Source organism: Alligator mississippiensis, chromosome 11, assembly GCF_030867095.1.
Source record: "Alligator mississippiensis isolate rAllMis1 chromosome 11, rAllMis1, whole genome shotgun sequence".
NCBI lineage: Eukaryota > Metazoa > Chordata > Crocodylia > Alligatoridae > Alligator > Alligator mississippiensis.
Window position 1 is genome coordinate 59873226 of NC_081834.1, and position 12127 is coordinate 59885352.

Consider the following 12127-nt stretch of genomic DNA (forward strand, 5'->3'; position numbering starts at 1 on the left):
GAGAGCAGGCCGGGTTCTCTGCCGCTGAGCTTACCCAGGTCCCTCGGACCCAGGCAGAGGCAGGGCAGGCTCGCGGGCGGCTGCTTGCTAGGACTGAGCAGCATGCCTGATGGGTGCAGGGAAAGCCCGTGTTTCTACAACACGCAGGAAAGTGCAATGAATCCTAGTCCCAGTCCCCTCGCAGTAGTGTCCGATGGGGATCCTCAGAGTGGAGCCGGCCTGGCTGTCTGGAGGATCTGCCGCCTGCCCAGGGGCAGCGGGGAAGGGGGTGGGGGCTATGGGGAATTTGGGGGTGGCTGCAGCTAACTGTTCTGCTAACATCACTGCAGCTGGTGGTCGGGGCCACGACCGGTGCGCGCGGGGCGGGGAGAGGAGCACCCTGTAGCTGGCGGCGCTTTGCGGAGCACCCCTGGAGGAGGCGGGGCTGCAGGAGCCGCGTGCTCGGGCCCACTCCCTGCGCTGTGCCCCCATGGGCTGAGACCCATACACAGGCGGGGCTTCTTTTTCTTGCTTTCGATTTCATTGAGGTTTCACTGGACTTGCGGTGCCGCTTCCCGGGCCGGGCGCTGCCAGTCCTGCTCCCCCTCCCCAGGACCTGGCTGGTGCGGAGCAGGGGGCACAGCTGGGGGCACGGAGCCGGGTCTGTCCAGGTTGGACCTGGCACAGCGGGGCTTGGCCTGCCAGGCAAACCCTGCCAGGAGGGGAGGTGACGCGGGCCTGAAGCCTCCCGTGCCACCCACCCCCATTGCTCCGCTGCCTGGCGGTGCTGGGCCTGGGCCTGGCGCAGTGTGTGGCAATGCCCTCTGCTTCCCCTCTCCTGGTACTGGACAGAGCACACACACCTGCACATACACAGTCCCCACAGTGACACTCACATGCACACACACAGGCACACACACAGGCACATGTGCCCCTATCAATCTGCAAATCCAGAGTTTAACAAACACCTCCTACACCTCCCACCCTGCTACAGACGGAGGGAAAAAGCTCCCATTCCTCAGACTCCTCCCGGCCCCGACGTGATCTCCAGGGGTGGGTGTCTGGGGAGGGATTTGTACCTCTGCAAAGCCTCCGATTCACGTTCAGCAGCAGCTCAATAAACCAGCCCCACCATGTGCCTGCGAAGGGACTGAAGTGAGGGACAGGAATATGTGACTTGTCACAGCCCCACAACCTGCCACAGCGAGGAGGTGAAGGGGCCGTTCAGCATCTAGAGACGACTCCTGCAGCACCGTGCACCTGGGCACGAGCAGCCTGAGCCCAGAGGACACGGCCTAGCAGGACTGTAGCAGAGACACGGGGTGTGAGACTGTCTGTGGTTAATGCAAATCCCAGTGGAGCCAGGACAACCCTGCTAGGACAGGGCCCAGCCCCAGCCCTGCTGCCTGCACACACACTCGGGCCAGGCTCTGGGAGATGCCCCATCACCAGCCCTCATGAGCAGCGTTGGCACGGCCCATTGCCTGCAGGCAGAGGGGAAGGGACTGGAGGCAGCTGAGCCAGGGCAGGAGGTTTCCAGACACCCGGGGCTGGGGCTCCATGCAGCTGTGCAGGACTGGCACTCAGTGGGTGAACAACTCCAGACAACTGGGGGTCTGCAGAGGAGTCAGAGTAGTTTAGGGTCCCAGGGGTTGGGTCTTCCCCAGTTTGGGGTCGGTGTGGTGGCAGGACGCCAGCTGTGCTGTGGCTGCAGACTGCGCGCTCGTCCCCTGCAGCCCTCATCCCTGCAGGAAGAACAGCCACAGGCCGCACTGCATTGACCACGGCTCAGCCGGGTGCATCCCTGCCCGTGCCCCAGCCCTTCTCCTGTCCCAGACACCCGACAAGTGCAGGGATCCACGTGCTTGATGCAGACGGGCGCACAGGATCCCTGCATGCCGCACTGCCCGGCACGCACAGGCACCACGCAACAGGCACTCAGCAGACCTGCACGGGCAGAGATAAGCGCAGCAGGAGGGCAATTGCCATTTACACCCACTCTCCCTTCCACGTTCCCAAACCCCAAGCCCCGCATAGGGGTTGGAGCTGTGTCGCACACCATCCCCTATGGGTGGTTTGGGGCTGGGCCATGCCACATCCCTCAGCAAGTGAATTGGGGCCAGTCCATGCCGCTTCCTCCCAGCAACTGGACCAGGCCAGGCCAAGCCACCTCGCACCCCATGGCTAGATCTGGACCCAGCCACGTTCCCCCCTCACCTACTGGGACGGGCTAAGTCACCTCCTGCTATGTGAGCACTAGACCCGGGCTGCCACCACCGCGCTCCATGGGCATGGATGGGGCGTGCAACACCGCCCTGGGCACAGGAGGAGAGCCACCGCACAACCCATCCGGCCTGCCAGCCGAAACAGTGGAACCCCACTGGCACCAAACAGCCACAAAACAGCCAACCACAAAGGACGAGCTGCGCATGTGAGGAAAGGACGAATTGTTATGCTCCACTTTTCCATCCGTAGCCCAGGTGACTTGGGTATATACTCCCCTTCTCCAATTGAAGGGGACTGTTAGCTGGCAGGTGTGCTGCAGGGGACTGCAGAGCGCTCAGTTTCCCTCCGTCCCTACAGCACCAGGCCAGGACAGTCAGGGGACTTAACTATATACAGATGTATTTACATTAACATCACAAGAAAAGAGACAGGGACATATATATATATAAATACCTCTAAACAAATAACATAAACAATACCGTCTGGGTAAATGCTATAAAACCTTACACCAGTGCTCCAGATACCAGTAAGTACCTGATCTGAAACAGATAAACCCCAGAATAAACATGGACAGCCAACAGATGAACTATAGCTAAGTCTGGGTGAGCAATAAAGAAGCCACAAATAAATACAAGTAACAACAGGTGAAATAATAGCAACGGGGGTCCCAGCAGAGCCCTCGGACTCCACACATCTACTCATTTATAAACATGAGAGGTCACAAAATGTAAGGCGTGACACCACACCACTTATGGCGCAAGAACCCAAAGATACACTCAGTCCGGAGGGGATACCCCAGTGCCCTTGGGCTTGGCCCAAGCCCTACAAGAAAGCTGGTAACTTCGGGGGGGGCCCTCCCCGTGGGCCCTCCCCTTTCAGGAGCCCTTAACTAGCCAGGGGGGACCCCCCCTACCCTGTGGGAATCCTTTTTCCCTGCAACTCACGGCTCCCAGGCCTGGAGGATGGTCCTCGTCCTCTGCGCCAAGCTGCTCCCACCTGCCGCGGGCTTTTGGGGGGGTCGCTGTCCCGAAACAGGGCTGCTCTGTGCAGGGCGTCTGGGGCCTCTGCCTCGGCCCCGTCTGCTGGCTCAGGAGCCCGAGCACCGTCTGGCTCCCTGGACTCAACCTTTTGCTGTGGGTTGGAGACCTGGGCCCCCTTGTGCAGCACCAGGCTCGGTCCGCTCCCGGACCTCCGTGCAGCGCCTCCTGCACCGAGCTCCCAGCTTCGCTTTGGGGGCTGAGGGCCTGAGCTGCCCGAGTGCTCCAAAGACCCTGCTCCGTGCACCGGCTTCTCACGGTGTCTCTGGGCGCACGCCGGCGGGTGCAGACCCAAGCCGCCTCACGCAGCTCCCAGGGTGTGGACGCCGTGCTGCACACGTAGAGCCCAGCCGCTGGAGACGTCCGCCGCTCCACGCCGATGGAAGTCTTCAGGGGCGCTTCTGGGCACTGCTTTGCCCCGCTGAGCAGCTCTCCTCACCTCCTCTAAGCCCCGCTCTGCTCTTCTCTTCTCTGTCCCGGACGCGACCCCTGTGCTGGGTGTGCAGCTCCTTTTATACGCCCCAGGGCTCCGCCCCTGAAGTCCCGCACCTGAGTGTTGCAGTCTTCAATCAGGTCCGGGGGGCGGGGGGACTCCTCTCCCCCTCCCTTCAGGAAAGGGGTGTACCTTAACTCCTCTTCCTGCCTCCTGATTGGTGGATGTGCTCTACCAATCAAAACAACAACACACATTACTACTCTGTATCATTATTGTGCAACACGCGCATAAACACACATCTGCTCTGTATCATTATTCTGCAAAACACAAACACACTTCTGCTCTGTATCTTAATTTTGCAATGCAGAGGCACACATCTGCTCTGCCCATTTCTGTAACACACACACACGCACACAGCCTTCTGCTCTGCATCATTTTTCTGTGGCACACAAACACACACACTTCTGTGTTGTATCATTATAGTGTAACACAAACACACACTTCTCTAATTATTCTGTAATGCAAACATGCACAAACACACACGCATTTCTGCTCTGTTTGTTATTCTGTAACACACGCACAAACACATCTGTTCTGTATCATCATTCCGTAACACACAAACACTTACAAAGCCCCGCTGGAAAGAGGACCGAGGTCAGATGACCCCAGCCAGGTGACTATCTAGCCTCCTCCTGAAGACCCCCAAGCTAGGTGACAGCACCACCTCTCTTGGGAGCCCATTCCAGATCCTGGCCGCCCTTACTGTGAAACATTTCTTCCTGATATCTAACCTAAATCCACTCTCAACTAGTTTACACCCGTTATTCCTAGTCACTCCCTGGGGCGTCTTAGGAAACAGCGCTTCCCCTATTCCCCATTGACCTCCCCTAATAAATGTATAGGCGGCCACAAGATCTCCCCTCAGCCGTCTCTTGTGAAGGCTGAAGAGATTCAGCTCTCTCAACCTCCCCCTGTAGGGTCTATCATGAAGGCCACTAATCATGCGAGCGGCCCTCCTCTGGACCTCTCCAGATTCCCCGCGTCCCTCTTGAAGTGCGGCGCCCAAAACTGGACGCAGTACTCCAACTGCGGCCTGAGCAGTGCCGCATAGAGGGGGAGCATCACCTCCCTTGAGCTATTAGTCATGCACCTGCTAATGCACGACAGGGTGCGATTGGCCTTGTGGATGGCCTCGTTACACTGCCGGCTCATGTTCATGTCCTGCAATGACCCCTGCTAGTTCCTTCAGCACTCTGCGGTGGAGATTGTCAGGACCTGCGGGTTTAAAGACATCCAGTCCCTCCAGAAGTTCCCTGGCAAGGTCCTCATTAACCCTCAGCCTGGGTGTGCCACCCACAGGCCCTGGGGGGGGCCAGTGGGGGAGATATCCGGGTCCCTCCTCAGAAATACGAAGGCAAAGAAATTGTTGAATATGTCAGCTTGACCATCAGGTGAGATGACCAGATTTCCTCGCGTGTCCTGCAGAGGCCCCACGTTACCTGGCACCTTCTTTTCCCCGCTATGTATTTGAAAAAGGACTTGTTGTCCTTGATCTGGGTCGCTAGTCCCAGCTCCATTTCCGCCTTGACCTTCCTGACCTACAGCCCCCTACAGCTACCGAGGTGTCGCCCTCTCTTGTGACAGCCCTGTGGCGGGCCAGTAGGGGGCGCTCCTGCGTTGAGCCACCCACCTCCCTGCGCCCGACCACCTTCCCGGCTCCGAGTGCCTCCCTGGGGTGCCTCCCGTCCGGCCGACCCCTTCCCTGGAGCACACCCGCTCGCCTGGGGTCCCGCTGCCACCATCCACGGCTCTGGACTCACTTCTGGCTCTGCGCGCCTTGGAGAACGCAGGCCTGATCGTCCAATGGGTCCTAGACCCAATACAGGCACTTGGGGCACTTCCCCAAGTCAGGGGCTATTTAGGAAAGTCTCCCTTAGTCCACCGACCTAAGGGGCCTCCTTGGCATAATTTAGACCCACCCCTCAATAAGTCTCCCAAACCGGTCACAAAGGAGAACTTTATTGATTACAGGGGGTAGGGCAGAAACAGGGTAAAAGGTAGAGCAATATCATAGAAATATTACAGGAATATCAAAGGAATCCCATAGAGCAAACCAGGGTGGCTGAGGTAGCCGTTTAAACATGCATCTGAGTTACTGAAGCTAAATATCTAATCGGATCTCGAGTAGCTTACTCACTCGCATCATCCACAGGTGTTTGTTGTTTCCTCCGGAGGCAGGGCACTCTTGGAGCATGCGGTGATGAGGAGAGAGCCAGTTTCAGATGGTGAAGCTCCTCTCCCAGGTTCAGATTCACCTGGATGACCGCATGGCTAATGGCTACCTTCTTCCTGGACCGGGCCCTTAAATAACCTCTCTGACCTCAGCAGCCCGGTCCAATCGAAGCCGCCAATACTGGCCACAAGCCGACCACTCTCTCAAGCATCCCTGGCTACCTGGGCCCGCGCAGGGCCGGGTCTTTCCCCCCTGCCCAGGTGACCAGAGCATCCCCCTCCCAGGTGCCAGGCTTTTGTCATGCAGACCAGGTGGGAGATCCCCGCCCTGAGGGATTCAACACCAGCCTCCCAGGCTGGCTGAGACACATCTCTGCAGAGGGGCACCGACGGTGGCATTTCTGCCACACTTCCCCCCCTCCTTTACAAGCTCGGACACGGGGCCTCTCAGGGCCGTGGGTCCGGGCGTATCGGGTCAGGGAGTTCCCACGGGATGCCAGAAGAAGGAAAAGGGAAAAACCTGGAACATGAAACAAGTAAAGACAATAACAGACAGGAACCATAAAACTTGATGGCAGTCTTACACTAGTGATCTCCTCACTAGTCCCAAGTCCCAAGGACCCGCTACCCAGAGTCCTTTCATGACGAGGCATCCGCTATAACATTCTGGCTTCCTTTTATGTGTTGGACAGTAAAATTAAATTCCTGCAGCTGCCAGGACCAACGTTACAGCTTGGCATTGGTGTTGTGCATGGTCTGGAGCCACTGCAGTGGGGCATGGTCCGACAGGACGGTGAACTGTTGTCCCCACAAAAAAGGCTTCAGCTTGTTCAGGGCCCAGACGATGGCCAAGCACTCCTTCTCAATGGAGGACAGGTTTCGCTCCCGAGGGATTAGCTTCCGGCTGAGGTACGCCACGGGGTGCCGTGTCTCCTGGTGCTCCTGTAAGATCACGGCTCCTAGTCCTACGTTGGAGGCATCCGTTGCCACGTAGAAGGGTTTATCCTGGAGCGGTGCCTTCAGGATTGGCTGTTTGACCAGGGCAGCCTTGAGGGTGTCAAATGCTTCCTGGCACCCCTGCTTCCAGACCACCGGGTCTGGGCTCCCCTTCTTGGTCAGCTCGTGCAGCGGGGCTGCGGTTGCTCCAAACACCGGGACAAATCTTCGGTAGTAACCTGCCAGGCCAAGGAAGGCTCTGACTTGCATCTTGGTCTGTGGAGGTGGCCAGTCTTTGATGGCCTTGATCTTGTCCCACAAGGGAGCAATATGACCTCCACCCACACGATGACCCAAGTACACTACCTCCGATAGTGCCCACTGGCACTTCTTGGTTTTCACCGTAAGACCCGCTTGCTTGATCTTACCTAGCACGGTGGTCAGGTGAGTCAGGTGCGACTCGAAATCCTGGCTGAAGATGGCGATGTCATCGATGTAAACCATGGCAAACTGCTCACATCCTTGCAGCAGGTTATTGATCAGTCTCTGGAAAGAGGCAGGCAAGTTGTGCAACCCGAAAGGTAAAACTGTGAACTCGTATAGCCCCGTAGGTGTGGTAAAGGCAGACTTGGCTACGGCATCCGGGTCCAGGGCCATCTGCCAAAATCCTTTGGACAGATCAAGAGTTGAGATCACCTTGGCTGGGCCCAGGCAATCCAGCAACGTGTCCATCCTGGGCATAGGGTACGCATCAGGGGTGGGAATGGCATTCAGCTTCCGGTAGTCCACACAGAACCGGATGGTCCCATCCTGCTTCCGGACGAGTACCACCGGACTGGCCCAGGGACTCGTCGAAGGCCAGATTACCCCCAACTCCTCCATCTCTGCGATCTCCCATTTTATTTCTTGCCTCACCTTCTCATTGACTGGGTAATGCCGGGAGTATATAGGGCGATGGCTGCCCGTCTCTATCGAGTGTACCGCCAGGTCCGTTCTACCTGGTTTATTAGAGAACACAGTCTCAAAGTCCTTGAGCGCTGCGAGCAGCTGGTCCTTGTCCTGGGAGGGCAGATGGTCCGGCAGGCGGAGTTCCTCGATCCCTGCCTCGCCATCCCAGTCTCCATACATGACCGGTTCCTCGGGGTCCTCCGGAGTTCCCTCAACGGAGGGAACACAGAATACCATCTCCTTTCTGTCGTAGTAGGGTTTAAGCATGTTCACGTGAATTGTCTTAGGTTTCCTACCCTTAATAGCCACTACATAGGTCACATCATCCAGTCTGTCCAGGACAGCATGGGGACCTTCCCAAGCAGCTTGCAGCTTGTCCGTTTTTAGTGGCAGGAAAACCATCACATTCTCAGCCCGCTCAAAGGTACGTAAGCGGGCCTTCTCATCATACCAGGACCTTTGCTTCTCCTGGGCCTGTCCCAGGGAGTCCCGCGCCACCTTCATCATGTCAGTCAGTTTCTGACGGAAGTCAAGCACGTACTCCACCACGGAGGTCTTGGTGGAAGCGATCTTCCCTTCCCACTCCTCTCTCACCAAATCGAGAGGACCTCGCACTCGCCTCCCGAACATCAGCTCGAAGGGCGAGAACCCAGTGGACTCCTGGGGCACCTCCCGGTAGGCAAAGAGCAACTGCGGCAGTTTCTCATCCCAGTCATTGGGGTTGGAGTCCACATAGGCCTTGAGCATCCCTTTCAATGTCCCGTTGAACCTTTCCATCAGCCCATTTGTCTGAGGGTGGTAGGCTGTGGTCTTAAGGTGTTGCACCCCACAGCAGTCCCACAGGCACTCCATTACCTCCGCCATGAAGTTCCCGCCCCGGTCCGTCAGGATCTCAGAGGGAAAACCCAGCTGGCAGAACACCTTGATGAGGGCGTCAGCAATCACGGGTGCCTCGATGGAGGTCAAGGCAACTGCCTCCGGGTACCGCGTTGCGTAATCCACTCGAGTCAGTATGTATTTCTTTCCCCTACGAGTCCTATGCTTCAGCGGTCCCACAATGTCCACGGCCACCCTGTGGAAGGGTTGGTCGATGATAGGGAGGGGCTGCAGGGGAGCCGTTCTCTTGTCCCCGCTTTTGCCCGTCCGCTGGCACGTCTCGCAGGATTTGCAATAGTCCGTCACATTCTGGGCAATTCTGGGCCAAAAAAAGTTCACCTGCAACCGCTGACGTGTCCGTTCCCTGCCCATGTGACCAGCACACGGTAGATCGTGAGCCATGGCAAGCAATTGCTGTCTGTATTTCCGGGGTACTATGAGCTGGCGCTGGGGCTCCCTGGTCTCGGCATGGTTCTTTGGCACCCACAACCGATAGAGAAGCCCCTTATCCCAGACCACCTGTTCCCTCTTGTCCGGAGTGAACTCAGTCTCTTGCTCCTGAGCCATCTGCCTGAGTCCCTCCAAGCTGGGGTCCTCCCAAACCTCCCACTTGAACTCCTCTTGCCCAGCTAGGCAATCAGCAGGGAGTGCACACTCACCCACAGGGACTTCCTGGGTCTCCTCCCTGCTAGCATCACCTCCCTCTGCCACTGACGGAATACACACCTCCCCGGGACTGTCACTTAACCCACCCTTGGGGTTACCGTTCCCTCTGGGACCAGGGTGCGATCGCCGTCTGCAAGGGTCCCTTCCCCTGTGGCCAAAGGTTTGGCTTTCTCCTGGGGGTTTTCCAACCCCCCTTTTTTAGCCTTCCTGCTCTGCAGGCGAGTCACCGCATGAACGGTGCGGGGCTTTGGCTCTTGGGTCTGTTCCCACCTCCGGAGCTGGGCTTCCTGCTCTATAAGATCCTGTCCCACCAGGATGGGGACCGCAGCCCCTTCCAGTACCCCCATTTCCAGGTACGTTGCACAGTCGTTCCACACGACGGAGGCACGGACTACCGGTACCTTCACAGGTGTGGACCCCACTCCGTGAATAGTGAGGGCCTTCCCCGGGATTATGTCTGCAGGTGAGACCAGGTTGGAACTAATTAGTGTCACACTGGCCCCCGTGTCCAGTACCCCCACAAGGGTCCTCTCCTTCACCGTGATCATGGTCCGTTGGGGGGCCATCACCTCCTCTGAGTTTGTGATCCTGTAGCAACAGACACTCTCCTCAGAGTGGCTCCGGCCCTCCCCCTCGCTGCTCACGGCTGTTGCACGCCTGACGGGCCTGGGTCTAGTGCTTAGCTTTGGGCAGTTGGGCTTGATGTGGCCCTGCTCCCCTCAGTTATTGCACCCCTCTTTTCTGAATCGGGTGGTTTGTCCGAATCAGGGGCCGCCGTGCGCTCTGCAGGAGGTGGCCCTCTTTCCCCTTTTTGACCTGGGCCTCCATTCCCCACTCTTTGGGACCCTTTTTGCTCCTTCCCAGAGTAGGGAGGCTGCTCATGGTTTAGCAACAGTCGGTCTGCAATTTCTGTGGCCTTGTGAACATTTTTGGGGTCGCTGTCCCTGACCAGGGTCTTAACCTCTCTCAGACACCAAAAATAGAATTGTTCCTGCACCAGGAGATGGCGTGACATTTCTAGAGTGTCAACCTTAGCTTCGGCTAACCATTTAAGGTATGTGTCCTTCAACAGGACCCCATAATCAGTCAATGATTTTCCAGGTTGTGGGCGCGTATTCCGGAATTTCTTCCTAAAATACTCCGGTCCTAACTGGAACCTTTTAGACACTGCAGCTTTGAAGGCATCAGCTGCGTCTGAGGGCAGGCTGTTTAGGACCACCGCCATGTCACCCTCCACCAGCGCAGACAGGTACATCATGATCTTTTCCTCCGGCACCTTACACCGCTGGGCTTGTCTTTCGAAGTTGCTTAGGAACACCGCAGAATCGTCTCCCTCTCGGTAGCGAGCGAAGGCAGAGACGTCCAGTTTGGGGTGTTCCCCGGACACTTGCGGAGGGTTCGCGTTTCCCCCGATGGTCTGCAAATGCAGCTGAGCATCGAGCTTTTTCTGCTCGAGCTCCATCTGCACCCTCTTTTCCTCCAGCTGATGTTGTTCCCGTTCCTTCTCGCCCTGGGCCTCCCGCTGTTCCCTTTCACGCTGTGCCTCGAGCTCCATCCTTTTCCATTCTAGCTGCTCCTTCTCGCGTTGGGCCTCCAGCTGTTTCTCCTCCAGCCGTTGTTGTTCCTTCTTTTCTACCCGTTGTTCCCTTTCACGCTGGGCCTCCAGCTGTTTCTCCTCCGGCTCCATCCTTTTCATCTCTGTCCCATAGAGTCTCTGTTGCTCGCTCTCGGAGGGTGATCTCTCCGCAGCCTCCGGGCTTGACGAGCGGGAATGTGGTCCTGATTCAGACTCAGGAGTTGACAAGCGTGAAGCTGACGCTTGTCCTGACTCGCTGGTGCACAAGAGTTTAACCAGCTCTTCCTTCTTTAGCCCTTTCTTCACGTGAAGGCCTCTCTCTTTTGCCAGTTCTTTCAGTTCGGGCACAGTCATCCGGACATACTCGTCTGCCATCCTGACTCTCTACCCTATCCAATCGACCCGATGCCAAATTGGAAATTGTTTGCTCAAGGGATTTCAGTGACTCTATTCCTTTCCCCAAATTATGCCTCAAATACAGCTGGGTATTCAGATCCCACCACTGCCACCACGTGTGGCGGGCCAGTAGGGGGCGCTCCTGCGTTGAGCCGCCCACCTCCCTGCGCCCAACCACCGTCCAGGCTGCGAGTGCCTCCCTGGGGTGCCTCCCATCCGGCCGACCCCTTCCCTGGAGCACACCCGCTAGCCTGGGGTCCCGCTGCCACCATCCAAGGCTCTGGACTCACTTCTGGCTCTGCGCACCTTGGAGAACACAGGCCTGATCGTCCAATGGGTCCTAGACCCAATACAGGCACTTGGGGCACTTCCCCAAGTCAGAGGCTATTTAGGAAAGTCTCCCTTAGTCCACCGACCTAAGGGGCCTCCTTGGCATAATTTTGACCCACCCCTCAATAAGTCTCCCACACCGGTCACAAGGAGAACTTTATTGATACAGGGGGTAGGGCGGAAACAGGGTAAAAGGTAGAGCAGTGTCATAGAAATCTTACAGGAATATCAAAGGAGTCCCATAGAGCAAACCAGGGTGGCTGAGGTAGCCGTTTAAACGCATCTGAGTTACTGAAACTAAATATCTAATCGGATCTCTAGTATCTTACTCACACACATCACCCAGAGGGGGTTGTTGTTTCCTCTGGAGGCAGGGCACTCTTGGAGCATGCGGTGATGAGGAGAGAGCCTGTTTCAGATGGTGAAGCTCCTCTCCCAGGTTCAGATTCACCTGGATGCCCACATGGCTAATGGCTACCTTCTTCTTGG